Here is a 21,789-nt window from a genome sequence, read left to right as displayed (position 1 = left end):
GACTGGGTACACACTTACAATCACAAAGCTCAGGGAAAAGCATTTTCCCTTAGCATCCTAATTGTTTTAAAGGAATCATCTCTCTTATCCCCCATCTGCAAACCATCTTCACCTTAGTCCTTTTGAATGACACTGTGAAGATACTGAATGTTATTTTTTTCTCTGCAACACAAAAGCTCACTCAAAAGTCTTACAAAAAGTTCTTCTTCAAATACAAATATTATGTATTTCCTTCACCAAAGCCAAGAGAGAAAGCTATCTCCTTAATCTCTGAAAACTATTGAGTTATAAGAACACCATTTCTGAGGAGTGGACTTCATTTCAGCAAGTCTTTCAAGAATCTGAGGCTTTGTTTGTGATTGCTCAACCCTCCAGCCCACCGGGACTCTCCCTTTTCAGAACGAACAGCACTTATTTGAATCATTTAGGACTCAATCATATGATATCTCATAAAACTCTCTTGCATTATTGGCATTTTCCCCATTTTAAGGCCCTTGATGAATGAACCATATCAACTGCATCTTTTTTTATTCCCCCATAGCAAATAACACAATGCTGGGCATCTAGCAAATATTAAATAGTTAAAAGAGTTAATGAATTTCCCAACTCCATATGTTAGGGCTTAGACAATCTCCCCTCCCCCATCATTCAATGTTCCCTAAAAAGAATCCATGTTAGCAGTGTTATTTTCAGTCATTTCCTCTAAGGAGTTCCTATATCTTTTTTTCTATAGAGTTGGGGGATAAGGGCAGGTATAGTATTCATGTTCACTAAGCTACCCTGTATAAAAACCAACAAACTTAACACAAAATTGTTCCTCCTTTATTCTTTCATTTATTCATTCAATAAACACATATGATGCACCCAGCAACGTGAACAGCCATATTCTCTGCATTCAAGTAACTCAATGAGTGGTTAAAAATAAAGCAAGTGATTACAATACACTGAAATGAGTGTTTTGAGAGCACTTAGCTGGTTATAAATAATGTTCATTAGGTACCTCACAGATGACTTCACTGAGAAGGCAGCATGAGGCCTCCAGGCACTGTCCAGGAAGGGATGGGCATTTGAGGAACAGCACGACAGGACTAAAGGATCAGAGGCCTGAAATTGGAAGCTGTCTGAGGAAACCACCAAGCAGTAAACGCAGTGGTGACAGCTGTGAAGGCTAAGGGAAAGATGACCCAAAGCCAGAGCATAACAGGCCCTATTAGGAATTTCAGGAAGTTAGGAATTTTATCCTACAGGAAGCTGCCATTTAATCCAATAGGAAGATACTAAAGGACTACAACCAGAAGAGTAACTGGATGGGCTTTTTCATTTTACAACAGGGTAATGGTGTAGAGATAGACTAGAGTGAGGGAAAGGAGATGGCGAGGCCACTTGGGAAGCTAAGAGAATAGTTCCGGCAAGGCCCTGAACTAAAGCAAAAAGAATGGAAACGGAAAGACAAAAGAGGTGAGAGACATTCAGCATGAGTTACTTGTTGAGTGACTAGACAGGAAGTCTAACGGAAAGGGAAAATCCAAGCATGACTGAATTCTTAGTATAATTAGGTGAAAGTTTGGGTCATAGACTAAAGGAATGAACACAACAACAAAAGTTTGAGGAGGGGGGAAATTATCGTGAATTCAATTTTTTACATGCTGAGTTTTAGTTATCTTTGGAACATCCAAGTGGACACGTTGAGTAGGCAGCTGTAGAAGGGTTTGGAACCCAGAAAAAAGGTCAAAAGTTCACTTACATGTCTTAAATCCGGTTTCCTAGAAATAGAGCTGTGCCAAGATTCTTGTTCACCTAATTTATTGAAGACATGCTCTCAGAGAAAAGAAATGAGGAGGCAGGACAGGAAAGATGGAGAACAGCAAGGAAGAATGACCCCAGATAAAATGTCCCCACCCAGTTTTAGTCCCACTTGAAGCAAGAAGGCCAGCCTTGTGTACCCCTGAACCAATCATCGTTGAGCGAGGCCTGGAGAGGAAGGGCTTGCATTTAGCCTAGGCACCCAATGACCAAGCAGTTCTGAGCAGGGCACCCTCAGCACTCACCACACCATGCTTCAGCTACAGTGGACAATTTTTCTTTTTCTCAAAGCTATGCCTGCCTCCAGAATCACTGTCTTTGCTGCTTTCTGTGCCTAGAATGTTCTTCCCCAGATAATCGCTTGGCTGACTCCTTCCCATTATTCAGCTAGATCTCAGGAATCTCTTCCTCAGAGTCCTTCCCAGGGCTTCCCATTTCTCTTGTTGCTCCTCCCTCCCCATCATGTTGCACTATTTTTGTTTCACTATCTAATTTACTTTATTTATTTGTTTGTCTTCCTCCCCCACTAGAACATAAAAGGCTCAAGAGCACTGACTTCTACTCATTTGCTGTCTGTGTTTCCCCAGCCCCTAGACCAGCACTCAATACTTGTCAAATAAATATTAGGAGGAGCTGCTGATGACAGCAGTTCAAACACATTCTGTGCACTCCTGTAGAGTGGAAATGGATGGGGAGCTTGAGGAATGTGTGGGAAAAAATAGTGTCAACAAATGTGTACACCAATACAAGTTTGGCCATAAAGCAGAAGTAAAAATAGAGGCTAGAGGACAAAGCTGCAGGAAATCAATCATTATGTTCACATCATACAGGATTCACAATCTACTATGACTAAGAATATCTTTATTAGGGGACATTGAGATGTATTTGAAACCACACCATAGAAAACAATAGTAGGTGTTAAAATAAAGGGTCTATCTTCAAAGAGAAGAGACAAAAAGTCTTTTGTAAAAACATCATCCCAGCAGATACAGAGGAAAAGATAGGAAGAAAAAAAGAGGACCCACAAAAAAGTCAGACACTGACATCTACTTAGGTCATTTTTGCAAGAAAACAAAAATTGATCCCCTTCAGGGCCGGCCCAGGGGCATAGTGGTTAAGTTCATGCATTCTGCTTCAGCAGCCTGGGGTTTGCAGGTTCAGATCCTGGGCGCAGACCTCTGTACCACTCAAGAAGGCACGCTGAGACTGCATCCCACATACAAAATAGAGGAAGATTGGCAACAGATGCTAGCTAAAGGCCAATCTTCCTCACCAAACAAACAAAAAAATTGATTCCTTGAAATGCTTGCATTTATATGTGATTTTTAAAAACTCTAAAAAGTATTATGCTCATCCCTATTTTAAATGGATAATAATAAACAACATCTAATCTTCAATTGCTGATGGGATCAATTATGAAGATTAGTGACAGCCACCCAGTTTTAAACAGCAGGTATACAGGGCCATTGGCTCCTAATCCCAATAACTGACATCTATGGGTTTCTCTGCTTTATTTTTACGGTTTGTTCTCTCTTTGCCATCAGGCTTTCCTTCTTACAGTTCGAAACGTACCACCTCCTTCTAACACCACCACACTCTTCTCAGTCTTGCCACAAGCTTCTTTAACCATGCCTCTCCTGGGCAGCTCCATAAACAGGCTTATTAAAAGACTGTGTGAATAGAGGTTTTGAGTCAATAGGCGGGTTCAAATCAGAACTAGGAAGTTTCCCGAGTGAAGAAATATTAGCCTAGGCTCCCAGAGACCACAGGCTGTACCTTGTAGCCTTTGTGGTACTTCTCATCTGTGCAAAAACTCTTGTTTCATATCCACCTACATGGAGCCATCTCAGAGAGACAGATGTCTGCCAGGCTGCCAGATGTCTGACCTTCACATACGTCAGGTCTTACAGACAGAAGGGGCCAAAAAAAACCCTGAACCTGGAGAAAAGAAGAAATTGAAGAAAGCGACAGAAGTTTCTTTTGTTTTTTGGGCTTTTTTAACTAAAATAGGAAAAAAGAAACATCAAATAAGAAAACTTTTTAAAGATTAGGAAAGGGGTAAGAGAAAAGGCCACTTTATACATACGAATCTAACAATAAGTCACCTTCTTTATGAATTAATTTCATGAAATCTTTAAGTCTAAATGAGGAAAAGCAAAGATTTTATTTTATTTTATTTTGAAAAGTGATAGAGAAAAGAAAATTTCCCCAAAAGAGGTTGGATTTCAAATTATAATTCCATAGCAATTTGTTTCCATTATAAACTTTTACAGTGAAATGTTCATGTTACAATTGATTTAAAAAATGTTCATGACATTTTAGTAAACCAAAACCCTAATTTTTTAGTAAACCCTAAAACTTTTACAACTTAATTCTTCTCCACTGATGCCAGTCATTACTCACATTCCCATATATTCGGAGAAACGTTGTTTTCTTAAAATACTTTCTCAAAACACTGTGAAACTCTGGAGGAATTTGGTTTGAATGTTTAAAGGCTACTTCTTAACCACAATACCAAAAATATCCATATGTCATTCATGGCATTTCATGGAAATTTTAGGATTTTCCTCTTAATGTTATACAACTTTGAGTGTTTTCTGGATTCTGGAAGGAAAAAAGTGAACTACTTTTATCAGTAAATATAGGTAATTCAATCACAATCCAATAAATTTGTTCCTGAAAAAAGTTGCATTCTGTTAAATTGCATCCTAAAAATAAGAGGGCTTATGGGGAAAATATGATTGAGGGAAGACCATTCAAAATCCATGCATCTAGAGCACTAATAAAAACAAAACAATCCTAACAACCTACCCACACAGGCCATATCTTCTTCATCTCTGCCCTCCCTACAGTGCTGATGCTGGGTCTGGCATATGATAGATGCTCTATAATGTTTACGGCTAGGGAAAAATATTGTGCTGATCACTGTGAACTGCAGAAAATATATGCAGGTGAAAAAGTTCAGTTGAGAACTTTAACCAGGAAGTTGGAAATCAAAGCTCCAAAGACAGAGTAACTTTAGATGATGTTTGTCAAAACGCAGTGTGGAAGACTGAGAATCATGAATCTAATAACAGAAACAGGCAGGTGTAGATTACAACAATAAAAAGACAGCCGTTATTTTTGCCTGTATTTCAAAAATCTGATGTCTGATTACAGTTCTGATTCTACCCAAGGTTTCAGCCTCTTCCTTTTTAGGCAATAATTTTCCTCCTTCCTGCCGTGTTTCCTAGCTGTGTGTCCTCAGTTATCTTGGGTGACAACTTGTCTGCTCCTAGTCTTTGATTCTCCTCAGTTAAATCTCTAATCCTTGTCACATAAGACTTGTATTTGCATTAAAACATATATTACAGGACTTCTATATACACTTAACGTACATAAGCATGTATTTATTATTTATTCAGATAGTATATAAAATGCATGGGCAGTTACATGGCCTAGTACCGTTTTTCCTATTCACGCCCTAGCAAAAACACAACTGGATTTCTGATGCGGTGCCCTGCCCCAACTGTGTGAAATGGAGAAGACCCAGATGTAGCAGTGATTTTATTATGACCACATTCACAGAAGAACAGTATCAGAGAATTCCAAATATGTGGCACTAACATGATCCGAGAAATGTGAATTAAATTATAAGATTTCAGTGGCAGAGACAAAATCCTCAGGTAGCAGCAAGAAGAAAGGCAAACAGCACTGAGAAAAGATGTGAAGATTTCCTCTCTTCCTGATGTCAAGAGTCCAGTAAGGAGAGATGCTACAAATCCAAGACAATCAAAAAGCTTCTTAAGGAGCTAAGTCTCGTTTTTTAAAAACTTACCTAAGTTTCTGAGTTAACTATCAAAAGGGGAGAAAGAGTTCCAGTTCAGGGTTATAACTCAGCTTTATTGTTTTTAGGGACTTTACCCCAGCTTTCTAAAATTTCACAGAGTTGGAAAATGCCAAAATGAAAAAAACTTTCTTAAAAGTACCTGCCAAATAGACATACAGAAATAATTTCAAATTAAATTTGACACTTTTATGTACTTTAAATATTAAAATAAAAAGTATTCATTAAATAATTCACTTCCTTTGTCTCACTCTATACACCTAAGAAATAAAAGAGGAAGCAGGACCATGGGGAAGAATGGATAACAACGCTGTACATTCAACAATAAACACTCAGGACAATGAAAAGATAACCATCTGAAGAAACGCACAACTGAAAGTAAAATATGCACTCCTGTGTAATTTAATTAAATTTCCTGTGCTCAACATCTTAGTATTTGCTTTTTCCAGGTAATACTGATATAATTTAGATCATTCTGAAACCACATGTACATCACCCTCAAAGAACAGAAAGGAAACCAAAGTAATCATTTATCTAAGGGAGAACCATCACGTAATCATATAACTAGTCCACTCTCATTGGTGTCACAGAGAACGCTCACTGCAAAAAAGCACAAGTAGCAGGGTATTCACAACTCTCAAGCACTTTGACCTACTCCTACATTCCTTTTGTAGCCAGTAAAACTGTGACGACAGCAGCACTCAAATATTGGTTGAATCCTTTCTGCCAGTCTTCATGGAATGTTTTTCTTGAGTGGTTATTAAAGTAAGATAAGTTCCTGGAACGGCTCCTCCCCAGGCACCATCCACTGCAGTCCAGGGAGGGCTGCACCTTGTCTAGGACCACACGAGGGATCCAACTTAGGCCAGTCACCCCCTGGGACTTTTCCAACAGAGCTGAACTGCACCCCACCCTCCACCCCTGATGATGGCAAAGCAGAGAAAGCACCAACAGCTTAGAAGCTGCCAGTGTCAGTCTCTCTCTGGCCCTGTAAAGAAGCTGGACTGAAATCTCAACATTACCAGTTAGCAAGGGTACAGACGAGGTAAGAGACAGACAGCACTGATAACATGGAATCCCTGGTGCCTGCTGCTGAGGTCCCAGCACTGCCTGGTCGCCTGACTTTCTCAAGCGCAGCGGTTCAGGCCTTGTTACTATGCTGCCACACCATCCTCTCAATCAATCCTATTTTTGTCTTAGCTACTTCAAGCTGATCTTCAGTTCTTTGTAACCAAGAGTGCTAGTACACATGGAAATACATGAACAAGAGGATGCAGAGCTACTATGAAGCAGTAATGCCAGAGCTATAGCTAACTTAATAGATGTGTTGCTTTAAACTCTAGGAAAAGGTGGTTTGAGGTTGATGTTGATTTATATGATGGTAGGAAAGGATGGATTTAATAGCAGCCAAAGTTTTTTTACAAAACTACTTCACACATCTACTATATATAATAATATTTCTATAAGTTTGTACTAAATTATATACATTAAATTCTTTTATCCATTCTATAATTTACAGGAGAAAGTGTGTAACTGCCATAAGCCATGGAGCATTACCTATTAATCAGTTATCTGCACCTGTAGGAAGCCTGAATGCTTGGACCAATTAGTTTAACCAGGCATCCAAATTGCTATGATAGCACATATTCAAATTTTAGGCACAGTACCTAAAGGGAAATAAACCGACTTGGCCTTGCAGATATCATTTATAAATTGTCAGTACAAAAAATCTTTTTCATTTACCAACCACTTATTGAGCTTTGCATTAAGCACTGTGGGCGGGGGGGCTATAAAGACGAATGAGACACAATTGCTGCTCTCACAGATACTTATACAAATAAATATAATACAAGAAATAATTGCCATAGGAAAAGCAAAAGAAAATACTATGGGAGTCCAGAATGAGGGAGGCCTCAGAATGATGGATCAAGCATAACGGCAGATTTTCACTTTAGGTAACCAAATTCTGAAAACTAGAGTTACAAAGAATTCAATAGGTAAGATGCTGAGGGGAAAAAAAATGTATATCCAAAGACTAGCAATGATCACTCTTAGCACAAGAAGTGTTATCTATGTCTGGATGTAATTCGATAATTTAACAAAGAACCTTTGTAACATCACAGGAGCACAGCCTAGAAGAGTTGAACAATTTCTGTGATTTGAACCGTCATGAACAACAGTTCTTTTCTCCCCTCTGGTGGAAGATTATTTGGATGGACTCCAGGGTCTCCAAGTACACTGCCTGCCCATGTGGTTCAAAGATGTGTTTTTCCCTAGTTGCTCTGGATACAGACACCCAAACTCTTTTTCCATAGTCCTTAAGGAAAACTGAGCTTTGGGAATTGTTGCAGTAGCTAGTCATGGGGAACTTGGAGACCGTCCTTACTCTCATTCCTCCTCTCCCCAATCTTGATTCTAACTTAGGGAAGGTGGGGTTTTACTTATCACACTACAAAGGCCAAAGTATGAACTTAGTTTTATGAATCCTCTCCTGAAGCACCGGATTCCTTCAACAGACACTGTTTCTCCTAATCATTAAAGGAAGCTCAGTTCATACTTCCTGACTGACCCCATCGCACCAGTTCCTGCTATGTGCACGTGGTAACTACAGCCCCGGCAGGACCACCTGACTTCAATGAACCACAACCCGGCGCAGATCAACTTTGGTTCACATATTTCCTCTGACATCCATCAAGTGTTTTTAATTCAGAACTCTAACAGACAAAAAAGGTTTGATAAGGAGAAAAGAGACAATATCATGGATGAAATCATATAAACAGGTACACTGAAGCACTAATTTCAACATAAGTTTAAATGCAGGACAGCTAGATGGAGGAAGAATGTGAGTTCAAGAATCAGACAAACCTGGGTTCCCCATCCAGGCCTTGGGCAAGATACCTAACTTATGAGCATAATAATAATAATAATAATAAGTTCATGTACTTTAGAGGGTTGTTGAGAGGCTAAATGGTGTATAAACTGCATGGAACAGTGTTCAGTAAATCAAAGGCTTTCACAACCCAGTGATAAGCATAATGTCTATTTAGCGGTGACTGGGCACTAGGCCTTTAGGCTCCACAGATATCACTTTATCCTGGGGTTCATACTTCTGCATGATGCCTGGTGCTGGTCTTAGTTCTCTTGCTTCAGATCAGCCTGGGCACTTCCTTCTGTATCAGCCATGGGCTGTCAGGCTCATTTTCTTGGTTACTCCTTATGTCCATCAGTTCCTATTGATTCTTCTCCCATATCTATATCACTATCTCTATTTCTATTACCACTGCACTTTGCTTTTGCACTATTCCATGAAATTCAACCACTTTTTTAACAGCTATAGGCTCTACCTAATAGCCTTTCTTCTTGATATTTCCTTTGGCTAAGGGCAGAAGGAGCTATTTATGATTCTCTATGAGTTTTCATGAGAAAGCTTAGCTCACTCTCATTCTCTCTCTCCTTCTTCCTCACTGTCTTTCTCTGGACTTTCTTCCTTTTCTCACTATCTATCATATTTCTCCATTGTAACTACAAAGCTGTGGCTTGAGTCAAGTCAGAACTGAGAACCCATGGTTGCATAAGGAAACTTTAAAGATAAGGTTTATTGACAGGTTAGAATGATAGCAAGAGATTTTACCACCAGCAGGACACACAAGGGAAATTTAGTGAGTATCAAATGCTAGAAAGGAAGTTTACATTTACCAACAGAAAAATCAGCCACATAATGTATTCACACGTGGCTGCCACTCGAAACTATGGACAAAAGAAGATAAAACAAACAAAAACAAAAACGCATCAAGAATCAATTTTGCCAGTAGCAACGAAGTAACTTTTCAAATAAACAGTTCTAAACTGGAAAGCACACATTTCCAAAAACTTGGGAGGAGTTTTAAGAGAACTGATGCCAATCAAGAAGCAGGACTTCGTCTTCTGAGACTGCACTAAACAAAATGTTCCATCTGATCAAAGAAGGAATAAAATTCTGAGGCATCAGCTTTCAAAGCACACACAAATAATTGGCTTTCTTATTAAAATCTGGTGAATCATCCATGATGATATCTATGTAGAAGCGGAGTCTACCCACAGGTGCTAAATCTCAATCAGAAGAACCACCACCATTCTGCTCTCTCTCTTATTTACAGAAGTATTTTACCACTAAGTCCAAGTAGCATAAGGTAGTACAACTAAGAAATTGTATTTTAAGAGTAGGCCAGATCATTTGTAGGTAGAATTCATTATTGTGCATCATTGCAATTAGCATGAAATTAGAACGAGAATATAAACACTAATAAGAAGTAATTAGTGTTGGAACAGTACATACAAGCACAAGTGAAAATACCGCCACACAGGACTCTGAAGGAGAACGCTTCTCCAAGATAGTCCCCCTTGAAAATGTGAGGTAGCATACAACTGTGGGGACAACTCATTTTAACTGAAACTAATATCAAGTTGCATGTATCAGCTAATTTTCTTCCAGTATTTAAATACTCCTTAATTGTTTTTAACAATTGGCAATGTCCATCCAACACTTTTTTTAATTGGGAAAGTGTTTCATTCTTTTCACTCCATTTAGGTACTCTACAAGAATTAGAATACTCTAACTGTCATGAATTTTGCTTCAGACTTAGAAGTTCTCTATAAAATTTTAATTCTGAAATTACTTCTAGGTTTATAGAAAATCTCACACAGGGCAGTTCAGCTTTACATCAGTTCAAAGACACCATCTAACATCTGAAAAGTTAAAAGAAGAAAGCACGTTGTAACTGCACTGAAATCTGATAGACTATAAAAAGATTTTTAACACCATAGAGAATGTAAGAAGCTCTGCTTCAATGACAACTTTCTCGTGTTTATAAGGGATGTAAATAGTAGAGGTAAGGATTGCTCAGCTACGACATGTCTTCTTCTTCAACAAAAAAGAGGAGGGGATGAAACTGTCGTTATTCTCCAAGTTTTCTACCTTAAATCTCCCTTGATCCCTCAACCCCCACCCCAGATACAGCTTTATTTCTCTCTTCCTCTTTATGGTAGATTTCCTCAAAAATAGTAGTTAATCCCATTTGGCTCCACTGCCTCTCCTTGCTTTCATTCTTTGTGGGTGGGGGAGGGGTTAATGAAATATAATCAATATATAACATTGTAATAGTTTTAGGTTTACAACATAATGATTCAATATATGTATATATTGTGAAATGATTACCACAGATCAGTCTTGACAATGATTTTTTGACACCAAAAGTAAAGGCAACAAAAGCAAAAACTCCCTTTCACTCTCAAACTCGTTTTAATCAGACTTCTGTCCTCTCTACTCTACCAATGGTCAGCAATGGCCTCCACAATGCCAATTCCAGTGGGCAACTCCCAGACTCAGCTGGACCTTTCAGCAGCAACTGACACAACTGATCAACTCCTCCTTCCTGAAACTCTTGCTTCACTGGGGCTCCATGGCTAGTTTTCCTCCCACCTCACTGCTCTGCCTTCTCAGTCTCCTTCGCTGGAGGCTCCTCTTTCCAACCAATAAAGATGGAGGGGTCCCAGGTTTGGGACCTTGGATCTCTTTTCATCTCTGTCTGCACTCCCTCCTTAGGTGATCTTAAATGTCATGGTTCAAATGGTTTAAATGTCTTCAATACACTGAGGGTTCCCAAATTCATATCTCCAGGCCCTACCCTCATCCCCAGACTCATATAACCAACTACTTATGTGACAATTCCTTTCAGATATCTAATAGGAATCTCAAACTTAAGTCCAAAACCCAATTCCTGATTCTATACCCTCTCAACCCTGCTCCTCTCCCCAATTCTCTCCATCTCAATAAATGACCCTAACATTATCACACTTGATTTCTCTAGCCAAAAACCTGAGAATCCTTGATTGCTCTCTCTGATACCCTATGTCCAATCCAACAGCTAGCTAGTTCTCTTGGCTCTACTTTCAGAACTTTCAGAACATATTCCAAATCCTAACACTCCTTAGCACCTCCACTGCTTCCATCCTCGTCCAATCCACCGTGGATCTCTAAACAGTCACAACAGCCTCATAACTTATCTTTCTGCTATTACTCCCCTATTCTTCCCCCTGTCCAAGTCTATACACATCAGCCAGGATTTTTAAAAGTATCATTGTTCTGCCCAAAACCTCATGCAGTTTCTGACTTAGAATAAAATGTACACTCCAAGCATGACTGGCAAGGAGCTGCTTTCCTGACCTTCTCACCAGCCTCCTTGTTCACGGCACTCCAGTCCCCCTGAGTTCCTTCGTGTTTCTTAAGCGCATGAAGCCCCTCTACGTATTTCAAGGCCGCTGTACCCTCTTCCTCTAGATGTTCCCACAGTTTTCTCCCTCCTTTCTTTCAGATCTACACCCAACTGTCACCTTCTCAGAAATACCTTCCCTGACCATTTTATCAACACTAACCCCATGCCTTGCTTTCCTCTTTCCTTGCTTTGTTTTATATTTCTTGCACTTTGGCCTGACCATTATATTATATTTCTGTTTATTAGCTGCCTGTCATACTCACTAAAGTAAAAGTGCCATGGTGGCTATCTTGCTAACTCTTAAATCTCCAGGGTCAAGAACAGTGCCTGGTAAATAGTAGGTGCTCAGTAAATATTCGTTGAAGGAATACATGAATGTATCATTCTATACTCTTACTCATCGCCTACTAAGGTAGAGAATATATTTTTCAATTTTTTATTACTTTGACATATATGGTATAGTGCCAAAAGGAACCATTAAATATTTTCCAAGTTATATTTTTAAAGCCTTATTATGTCATATAGGGGATCTGTAAGACAGAAAGAGCAATATGGGCATAATAAATGAAGCAGGAAATATTATGACATACTTATAGGAATATGGGTAGTTCCCTATAGGAAATCTGGGGAAACGTGGGGGAGAAGGAAGCAGGACAGGTGAAAGATGAAGCTTGGGATAAGGCTGACAGCAGATAAGGGGCAGTCATGAAGGGTCTTGTGTACCAGCCTGAGCTTTGAGTTTATCTTGTAGGCAACAGGGAGCCATAAGCAGGGAAACAGCAATGAGAATTTTGTTTGGGAAAAATTACTCTGGTCACATAAGATTATATAACCCACGTAACCACGTCTGTTCTTAGTTGAAGTAGCAACTTAGCTTCTTGAGGTCTGCACAGAAATAAGACATGCCATGTAAGCCTTAAATTATTATTTGACCCTTTATCATTCATACCTAAAAGGTATTCGTAGTTTCTTGCTCACAAAGTAATTTTCCCAATGAGTCATTTTCTCAGCACATTCCTATTCGGATATTTTCAACTTTTAATCAATTAGCTCTTCAATTCAAGAACACTTACATGATAGTCTTTAATTAATGCACACAGATTCTTGTGTATGCACAGAGAATCAGCCAACCTATGTGTAATACTAAATGTTAATACTACATTGGGTAGTCAAATATTCAACAAGAAAATTCAATTAAGGTTTTTTTTAATTAGTAAGAAATGGGCATCTGATCATTCAGATACCAAAAGAGTGGAGCACTTATCCAATACAAAGTTTAAATTAAAGTGGGTTTAGACAAGAGGCATTTAAAAAGTCCTATATTTTTAAGGTTAAAACAGTAGGTTTGATTTTAATATTTTATATTTACTTATACAAAGAAGCTTAATATAGACTGCATACTGTCAGTCTACTAAGTTTCTTTTCTAATCAAATATCTTTCAATTAACATAAAATAGGTTGGTTTTAATTGTTTCTTTAAATCATTATTTGCATTCTATTCCTCTTGGCTTTCTCTGTATCCTTAGTATTTATAAAGTAACCATTGCTTTCCCTTCTCACCTTAGAGCTCACTCTCAACCATCTTGTTTTTCAGTTACTCCATCTTTGACTGCTTCAAAAAACATATACTGAACACCTACTACGTGGCTGGCACAGTGCCAAGCACTAAGGTGCAAACACGAAAAGATAAGACTCCCTCTGAAGCAGATCCTGATGACTGCAATCCATTCTCCCTTCCTTTCCACCCCTTGGGCTTCCACAACCAACTGCATGGACTATCCCTTTAATTTATATGACCCATCTGCATCTACTTTTATCTCCTTATGCAAATGACTTAATTGTTCTTCCTCAATGATCTTTCTTACATTAGCATCCCTCCACTATAAGTCCATTTTAAAAGGAAGCAGAATAACTCAGATACATGAACAACGTATGATATTAGAACCAGCTTAAAGAACTTTCTGCTCAGTAAAGAGGATTATGATTAACACCAAGTCAGAGAGGGTCTGGAAAGGGAATCATTAAGAAGAATGAACAAAGGCAGAGGCCACAAAGTCAATGGCCAAGTGGATGTTCCCTCACTGAGACGTCTTCATGTGTGCCTGGCACGTTCACTGACTTGACTCTAGGGACAAAGCAGCAGCACAGCTACGTGTTAGCACAACCTAGTGCAATTTCTGCCCTCCCGATCCACTTGCCTGGTGAGACTTTCCTGGAAATTCCCAACGACCCAACCATGAGTGTACGGTGTTACAGGGAAAGCAGAAAGAAAGGTATCTGTATAAGCTATTCATGACAAAGACTCAACTTACAGGAGAACGGGGAAACCGTGGAGATGTCCGTCCCCAGCTGGGAACACTTACAGAGTGGGTGCTAATCTTGGCCCATATCCTCCAAATCTGTGTGGGCATCATAAACTAGGATCTTTTACAGGACTCACCACCAGCTTAAATAACTTCTGTTCAATAAACATTTAAGTATGAAGGAGTGCAGTTATTTTAAATTTTAAAAACGACCTTTAGATATCAACCTTAATATTTACATTCCACAGAAGTCATCACATTTTAAATACCTTTGGGAAGAATACACAGAGTAACCATTTCAAAATGGAAAAAAGCAAATATGTACAAAATCTGAAACAGTTCCTATGACAGCATGAAAAAGAAATCTGGCTTTTCACACAAGGCTAAAAGAACTATTCTTTGGTTCATGTGCTTCATATTTTTGTGCACCTTTTCCTAGTACACCCCACAAGCTACAGAACACTGTTGGCAAAATGCTTCTCTCTGGGGAGAGTCTTTTTTAACTTGATAGAAGAAATGCCTTGAATTTAAAGCAGTTTTTCTTTCTCATCATAACAGTGCAGTGACCTCTATACAAAAAATAATGAAAAATGCAAGTCAATGCGATAAGGTAGAAAATGAAACCTGGGTTTGTGCCTACAAAGATCAGATCTCTGACTTTAGATCACACAATTGAAACAAAGAAAATATAAAATAATCCTATGCATGTAGGAACCCCTCCTCATAATGATATCTCCCAAGGAGACTCAGGTACTACTGGCAAGCCAATTCAGATTACCTGCCTGCTTCCCAAATTTCCTATACTGGCAAAACAGATATATAGAAATGCTGGTGGAATCAAAATAAGATAAAAATAACTAGTACATAGATTCTACTAGCTATTACACTCCAATAAAATTTCAAACCCACAGTAAATTCATAAATTATTTAAATGAAAAGGGCATCAGACTGAGATTTAGAAAGAATCAGTCCCGTCTAATTTGCTAAACTCATGAATGGCATTCCGCAAATACTTACTGACTTAACTAAAGAGCTGTATGATCATGGGTAGGGGAGTCTCAAGATCTTCATAAAATTGGTCGCTGTAGCAATGAGGTGTGCTCAGTGGTTGACTTTACAATCTAGAATATAGCAAGGGAAGCATAACCCTTTGTCCCTCTCTCCAAGACTGTGAATGGTAGCCTGTAAGAGTTGAAAATAACCACCTAGGGCTTAAAGCTAAGGAGAGAATCTCTTCCTGCAACTATCAGAAGGATCATCTTCATCCTGAAAGCTGTGAGCAACATTGAAAGGGATTTAGCAGTGAAGGTCATGGTCACATTTGAGTTTTTAAAAGATCAAGAGCAAGAATTTTAAGGATGGATTTTAGAGGTACAGAATGAGTCACTGAAGCCAAACAGGACACTATTGTAGCAGGATAGGTGAGATGAAAACTAAAACTGAGGTGACAGGAGTAGAAAAGAAATTTGAGAAACACTTAGCACAGGAAATCAGCAGGACAAGTCTGTGAAGGAGAGGGAGACGCTGCCGCCGCCGCTGCCGCTGCTGATTGCAACTATACCATCATCACTAAAATGGACAGTTTCAATGTGCCAGTCATTGTACTAAATGCTTATTCATATTATCTCACTTAATCCTACTGCCTGTCCTAGAGGGTGAGTACTATTATTCTCCTCATGTTACTTTTGAGAAAAGTGAAGCTTAAAGAGGTCGAGCAGCATGCCCAAGGTCACATAAGTGGTCAGCCAGAATTCCAGCCTGAGTCTGCTGATGCCAAAGCCTGCAGGTCAAATTGCTCCATCTGTAGACCCCAAACCTCCCTGGATCCTGAATTCATGGGTAACTGGAAAGTACTATTTACCTAAAAGTACCAGTTTTTTATTATTTAATTCCATACAATTTTTCATATTCTGGTTTCTATGAGTATCTTGATGGTGCAATCTTTCAGTCTTGTTAGTCTCTCCTTAACTCTGCACGTGGTGAGCACTGTGTTGGCTTCAAGACACAAATAGGAATACTCTGTGCTTTTGTCTGAGCTCTGTGGACTTGTAGCTGTAGCTGCTCTGGAATTAAACTGTGTGGGGTCCTCAATCCAGCATACTCTTATCTTCCAGCACAGGAACCAGATAATCTCACTCCCTCAGTGCCTAGAAGGCTTTTCATTGTTCCCCAAGCTAATTTGAGATCTGGGTAACTCTGATATTTATCTGCTGACCTACAATGTGGGAAGGACCCAACATGGTGCTGTCTATCAAAGTCTAATGCCTATGCGCACATACTAAGACGTCACAAAGAGAAAATATAGGCATTCCAAGAAGAAGAAATGCAAATTTATTTTACCACTTCTGAAAATATGCCCTCCAATCCACCCTCTTCTGGTCATACAATGTGGATGGTTACAGAGAGAGCAGAGTGTTACTTGTGCTGGAGGAATTCACTAAATTTTGGTCAGTTATACACCCCTTTGAGACATTTAAGGTGTTATACTTCCTGCCTTCTTGGTGGTTCGTTGTCTATGGGGGGATAAAAAAATCTCCCAGGTTACTACCAAACCAGATTGGTCTTTGTCTGCTTTTAAGATATCCAAAGAGCCAGTCTCTGTGAGTGCTAGCCGAAGTCACAGTAGAACTGCTGAGTACCATCTGCTCTATACCCCTACCTTAAGAGAGTTTATATACTAAGACCTTGGCACTAGACAGACTCATGTTCTCTTTTTTCAGAATCACTAAATGTAAAATTTGACAAGGTTCTTATTTTGGCATTTTTACTGTACTAGCACCAAGACAGTCAACAAGCTTTGTAGGGTTGTTTTGTTTTGTTTTGTGTGTGTGTGTATGTTTCCCCTTTTTACTTGAGGAAGATTGTTGCTGAGCTAGTATCTGTGCCAATCTTCTCCTATTTTATGTGGGATGCCTCTACAGCATGGCGTGATGAGCAGTGCTAGGTCTGCGCCCGGGATCCAAACCTGTGAACCCCGGGCCGCTGAAGTGGAGTGTGCGAACTTAACCACTATGTCACCGGGCCAGCGCCAACAGGCTGTTGTGGGGTGTTCTTGGTAGATTTTTACTTTATTTGGAATCTTATGGTTACTCCACAAGCCCTTTAACGAATATCATGGTTCAGATACAGACTGAAGGGGAGATGTAAGAGCTTTATGTTGACACAGAGTGATCATTCTGGAGTGAGTTCCTATTTTAAATTGTTGTGGTCAAGATCATGGCCTCCAGAGCTAGTCTGCCTGGGTTGACATCATGACTCCACTGTTTACAAGCTGTACGACTTCCAGCAAGTTTCTTCACCTCTCTGAGGTCTCCTCACCAGAAAATAGGGATAATAAAAGTACCAATCTCAGACGATTGCTGTGAGAATTAATCTTTGCAAAGGATTTAGAACAGTGCCTTGCACATAGTAAACACTATACATGTGTTTATTATATAAAATGAAAATAAAAATAATTCTGGCCAAATACTGAACTTTTGCCAATGCACTAAGCAGTGAGGTGCAAAAATCAATTACAATGTGCTCAAAAGCTAATTAACCTTCATATAAAATGTTTCATATGTATATATCAGTATAAGAAATAAATATACTCCAGCAAAGTAATTGCTTTTATGTAAATGCATTATTTCCTGTTTAGGCGATGTATTCAAAAATGTGCTAAATCTATATAATATAGAAAACAAATATGAAGAGGAATTCGTCTATCTTTTATTAGACTCCAAATAAGTAGACAACTTCAGTTACCCTCTTCGAGCTAACACACATATAAAATGGTTCTTGTACCCCTTCACTTGCCTACCTAAATTTAAGTCACATGACCAGTAAAGCTCAAATTTATCTTTGAAAATTAACAGAGTAATGATTCATCATTATGAACTTTCATGGAATAGTTCTGTCAGACAGAAAAATATATACAGGTCAAATCTAGAAACTAAAAAATCTGAATTCTTTTTATCTTAAAGTATATTTTTAGAAATAGAATCTTTAAAAAAAAATTATGGTGGCCAGCAAGACTCACATAGCTATTTTTCAAGATGCCCACATCCCTAAAGTAGTCATAAAGCGGTGAAAGAGAGTTAGTAATGGAAACAAAATGTGCCCAAGGGCATACTGTATTATTCTTTGGCATTTTTTCCTTTCCTTTATTTATTTATTTTGGAAGATAATCCAAGTAGAAGCAATGGTGATTATATACTTCAGACAGCTAGAAATGCAAAGGCTGTCTTTAAGTACCCTAAATTCTATTCACTATATATCACTATTTTGAGGTTTCCTTGAACTTTCAATTCTGTGTTCTGCTGCATATTGCAGTTTCATACCCACACATAGCACCATCCTTCAAAAGGAGCTTTTAAGACATTTTATACCCAGTCTTTTATTTCAAAAATAATTTTAAGGTGGATAATGAAATGCTTACAATATAGCAAGATAAAATAAAAATTCAGAGTGCTGAATGGGACATCTGGTTAAACACGGCAGATTAACCCCCTCGGACCCCTTGTCTCCTCTCCCTCTCAAAACACATGCCAGTGAAGGAATAAGAAGGATGTAAACCCACCAGGACCAAGGGAAAGTTAGAAACATTTCAGCAATGCTGGAGGAGCAATTACTGGTTTGACAGAGCAAAGAAAGCTGCTGGTCAAGTGCCTGTCAGGGGGATACCAATGAGATGTGAGCCAATTCATGCATAAAACTCAGACAGGCCAGGTAAACCAAGGACAGAGAGAGTGAGGGGCAGAACTGCAAACAGTAGAGCTGGGTGAAAGCTCCCTATGGAGCAAATGAACCCCTGAGGCATCCACCCCTACTCAGTGCAGCCATGTTATTATCTGGAGAATCTGATTTTTAGAAGCCTGAGGATCAGAGTTATCATCAAGGGAAAGTAGGTTGAGAAGCAGGACTGAACAAAGAGGGACTAAGTAAAAATTTGCAAAGTAAAAATCACCAGGACTCTCAGATCTACTCCCTTGATCTCCTCCCACACATGGGGCTCAATTTCCCCACCCAAGATGTTAAAAGAGTCTCCTCTAGAAAAATTAAACCTCTCTAAGAAAAAAGCCTTCACATACTGACATTTACGAGTCCCCTGATGAAGCAGCTTGCCTGCCACTTCATCACTATACACCTAAAACGACCTGCCAATAAGCTGTACACCGAGAGAGAGGTGCTACTCAGCATGTCAGAACTCACTCTTAAAAAACACTTGATAGGGGCCAGCCCAGTGGTGTAGAGGTTAAGTTCATGCACTCCACTTCGGCAGCCCAAGGTTTGCCAGTTCAGATCCCAGTGGAGACCTATGTACTGCTTATCAAGCCATGCTGTGGCAGGCATCCCACATATAAAGCAGAGGAAGTTGAGAACACATGTTAGCTCAGGGCCAATCTTCCTCAGCAAAAAAAAGGAGGATTGGCAGCGGATATTAGCTCAGAGCTAACCTTCCTCAAAAAAAAAAAACACAACAGCACTTGATAGAGAATGATAAACATACATTTAAGAACAACTTCTAACATATAAGAGCAACATATAAAAATAAACAGGAAAAGAAAGGGTCTGGATGTAACACAGACATTGCACAGAACAGAGGAAACTTTATTTTTAAAAAAAACTAACATTCCCTAGACAATAATAAAATTAAACACAGACAAAACAGACTCAATAATTAATATTTTCAGAGAAATAAGTTATCACATATATAAAATTTTTTTAAATGCAACATAAAAGAAATCATCAGGGGCCAGCCCGGTAGCCAAGTGGTTAAGTCCATGTGCTCTGCTTTGGCAGCCCAGGGTTTAGCTGGTTCAGATCCCAGGTGCGGACACAGCACTGCTCATCAGGCCATGCTGAGGCAGAGTCCTACAGCACAACCAGAGGCACTCACTACTAGAATATATAACTATGTACTAGGGAGCTTTGGGGAGAGAAGGAGGAAAAAAAAAAAAAAAAGAAATCATCAGTGACCAAGAAAGAAATTTCTGACCTTAAAAATACAATTAACAAAAATTTAAAACAAGGAGTTGGAAAACTAAGTCAAGGAAGTCGCCTAAAAAATAGAAACAAAATATCAAAGGATGTTGCAAATGCAAGTGAAAAATAAGAATATTAGAATACCAACACCATAATCCAGTTGATCCAAAATCTAAGTAACAGGAGTTCTAGAAAGTATAGCAAAAATTGAAAAGAAGTGATTAGCAAAGTAATAAAACCAGAAAATTTCCCAGAACAAAAAGACAAAAATCTGCAGGTTCATCCCAGAACCAAAGGTTACAAGTCTTCAGATTTAAAAAGTCCACCAAGTTCCCAGCTCAATGAATGAAAAAAAGACACCTATTATAAGGCTAATTATTATTAAATTGTACCATACCAGAAATAATACAATCGTGCACTGCATAATCACATTATGGTAAACAACAGATCACATATATGACAGTGGTTCCTTAAGTATCATATCATATCGCCTAGGTGCATGCTATACCATATATGATGTTCACACAACAACGAAATTGCCTAACAACACATTTCTCAGAACGTAGCCCTGTTGTTAAGTGACTTGTGACTATATACAAAAGATCCTAAAAGCTTCCAAAGAAAAACATTTTGAGATAGATATAGACATATCTAATTAGCAATCGCAATGGCAAAGAGTTTTTGAACGTAAAAATGGAATCTACAAGACAATACAGAGCAATGATTTTTAAATTCCATAGGAAAAAATTATATTCAACATAGAATTCTATGCCCAGCCAAAGTATCATTCAAGTGTGAGACTAGAAATAAAAGCAGCTTCAGCCATGCAAGGAACAAAAACTTAGCCTCTCATACTCCTTTCCTTAGGAAGCTACTGAGTGCTCTATCGAACAAGAAAGCACAAGGTATGGAATCTTGATTCAGGAAGTCCAACAAGATGGAGCACTGAAGGAAGTCCCAGGATAATGGAGATTCTTCAGGCCTAAGGAATAAGCCGTGTAGCCTGGAGCTGGAAAAGTGAGAACTGTGAGACAGAAGTTCCCAAGAGCATTTAATCATTTAAAAGACTGTCAGCACATTTAGGGGGAAAAGCTTTATGAACTTTTTAGAAAAGTAAGCAAATGAGCAATGAGTGTTAATTATTAACTCAAATTGAAACAAAAAGTTGTAGAAGAACAGCAACATTTTCTAGTGCACCACTTCACTGGATAGCGAATACTGATGCAGTCTCCACAGTGAAAATATACACTACTTCTTTAAATAAGAATGGTGACATAACCTAAAAATACTTGAGAAACAGCAAAAAAAGAGTTGAATATCATTATCTACATAGATCAGGACTAGTAGAGGAAAATAGGAAACTATAGGTATACATAAAAAATAGGAAAATGCTGGGGTTTTTTTCACAATCTTTCATTAAGTATGATTTCACATTTTAATGTTCTGTGTTTGTGTGTTAATTTTTTTTAAGTCATCCTTAAAAAAAAGTGGATGAGAGGGAGAGGAAAATGGGGAATTGTCCAATAGACATAAGGTTTCCATTTTGCAAGATGAAAAAGTTCTAGAGATCTGTTGCACAACAATGTAAATATAGTTAACACAATTGGACTGTACATTTAAAAACAGTTAAGATGATAAATTC

The 21,789-nt window shown here is 38.6% G+C and overlaps 1 protein-coding gene across 5 annotated transcripts in view; it reads right to left on the bottom strand.

The window, feature by feature from the left end:
* The window catches only part of CDK14 (cyclin dependent kinase 14), a 549,155-nt gene that overhangs the window by 442,218 nt on the left and 85,148 nt on the right, over positions 1–21,789 (bottom strand). The gene's annotated exons all lie outside the window — the stretch shown is intronic.

This window comes from Equus przewalskii, chromosome 4, assembly GCF_037783145.1.
Source record: "Equus przewalskii isolate Varuska chromosome 4, EquPr2, whole genome shotgun sequence".
NCBI classification, from domain to species: domain Eukaryota; kingdom Metazoa; phylum Chordata; class Mammalia; order Perissodactyla; family Equidae; genus Equus; species Equus przewalskii.
This window is presented reverse-complemented; position numbering and strand designations above follow the sequence as displayed.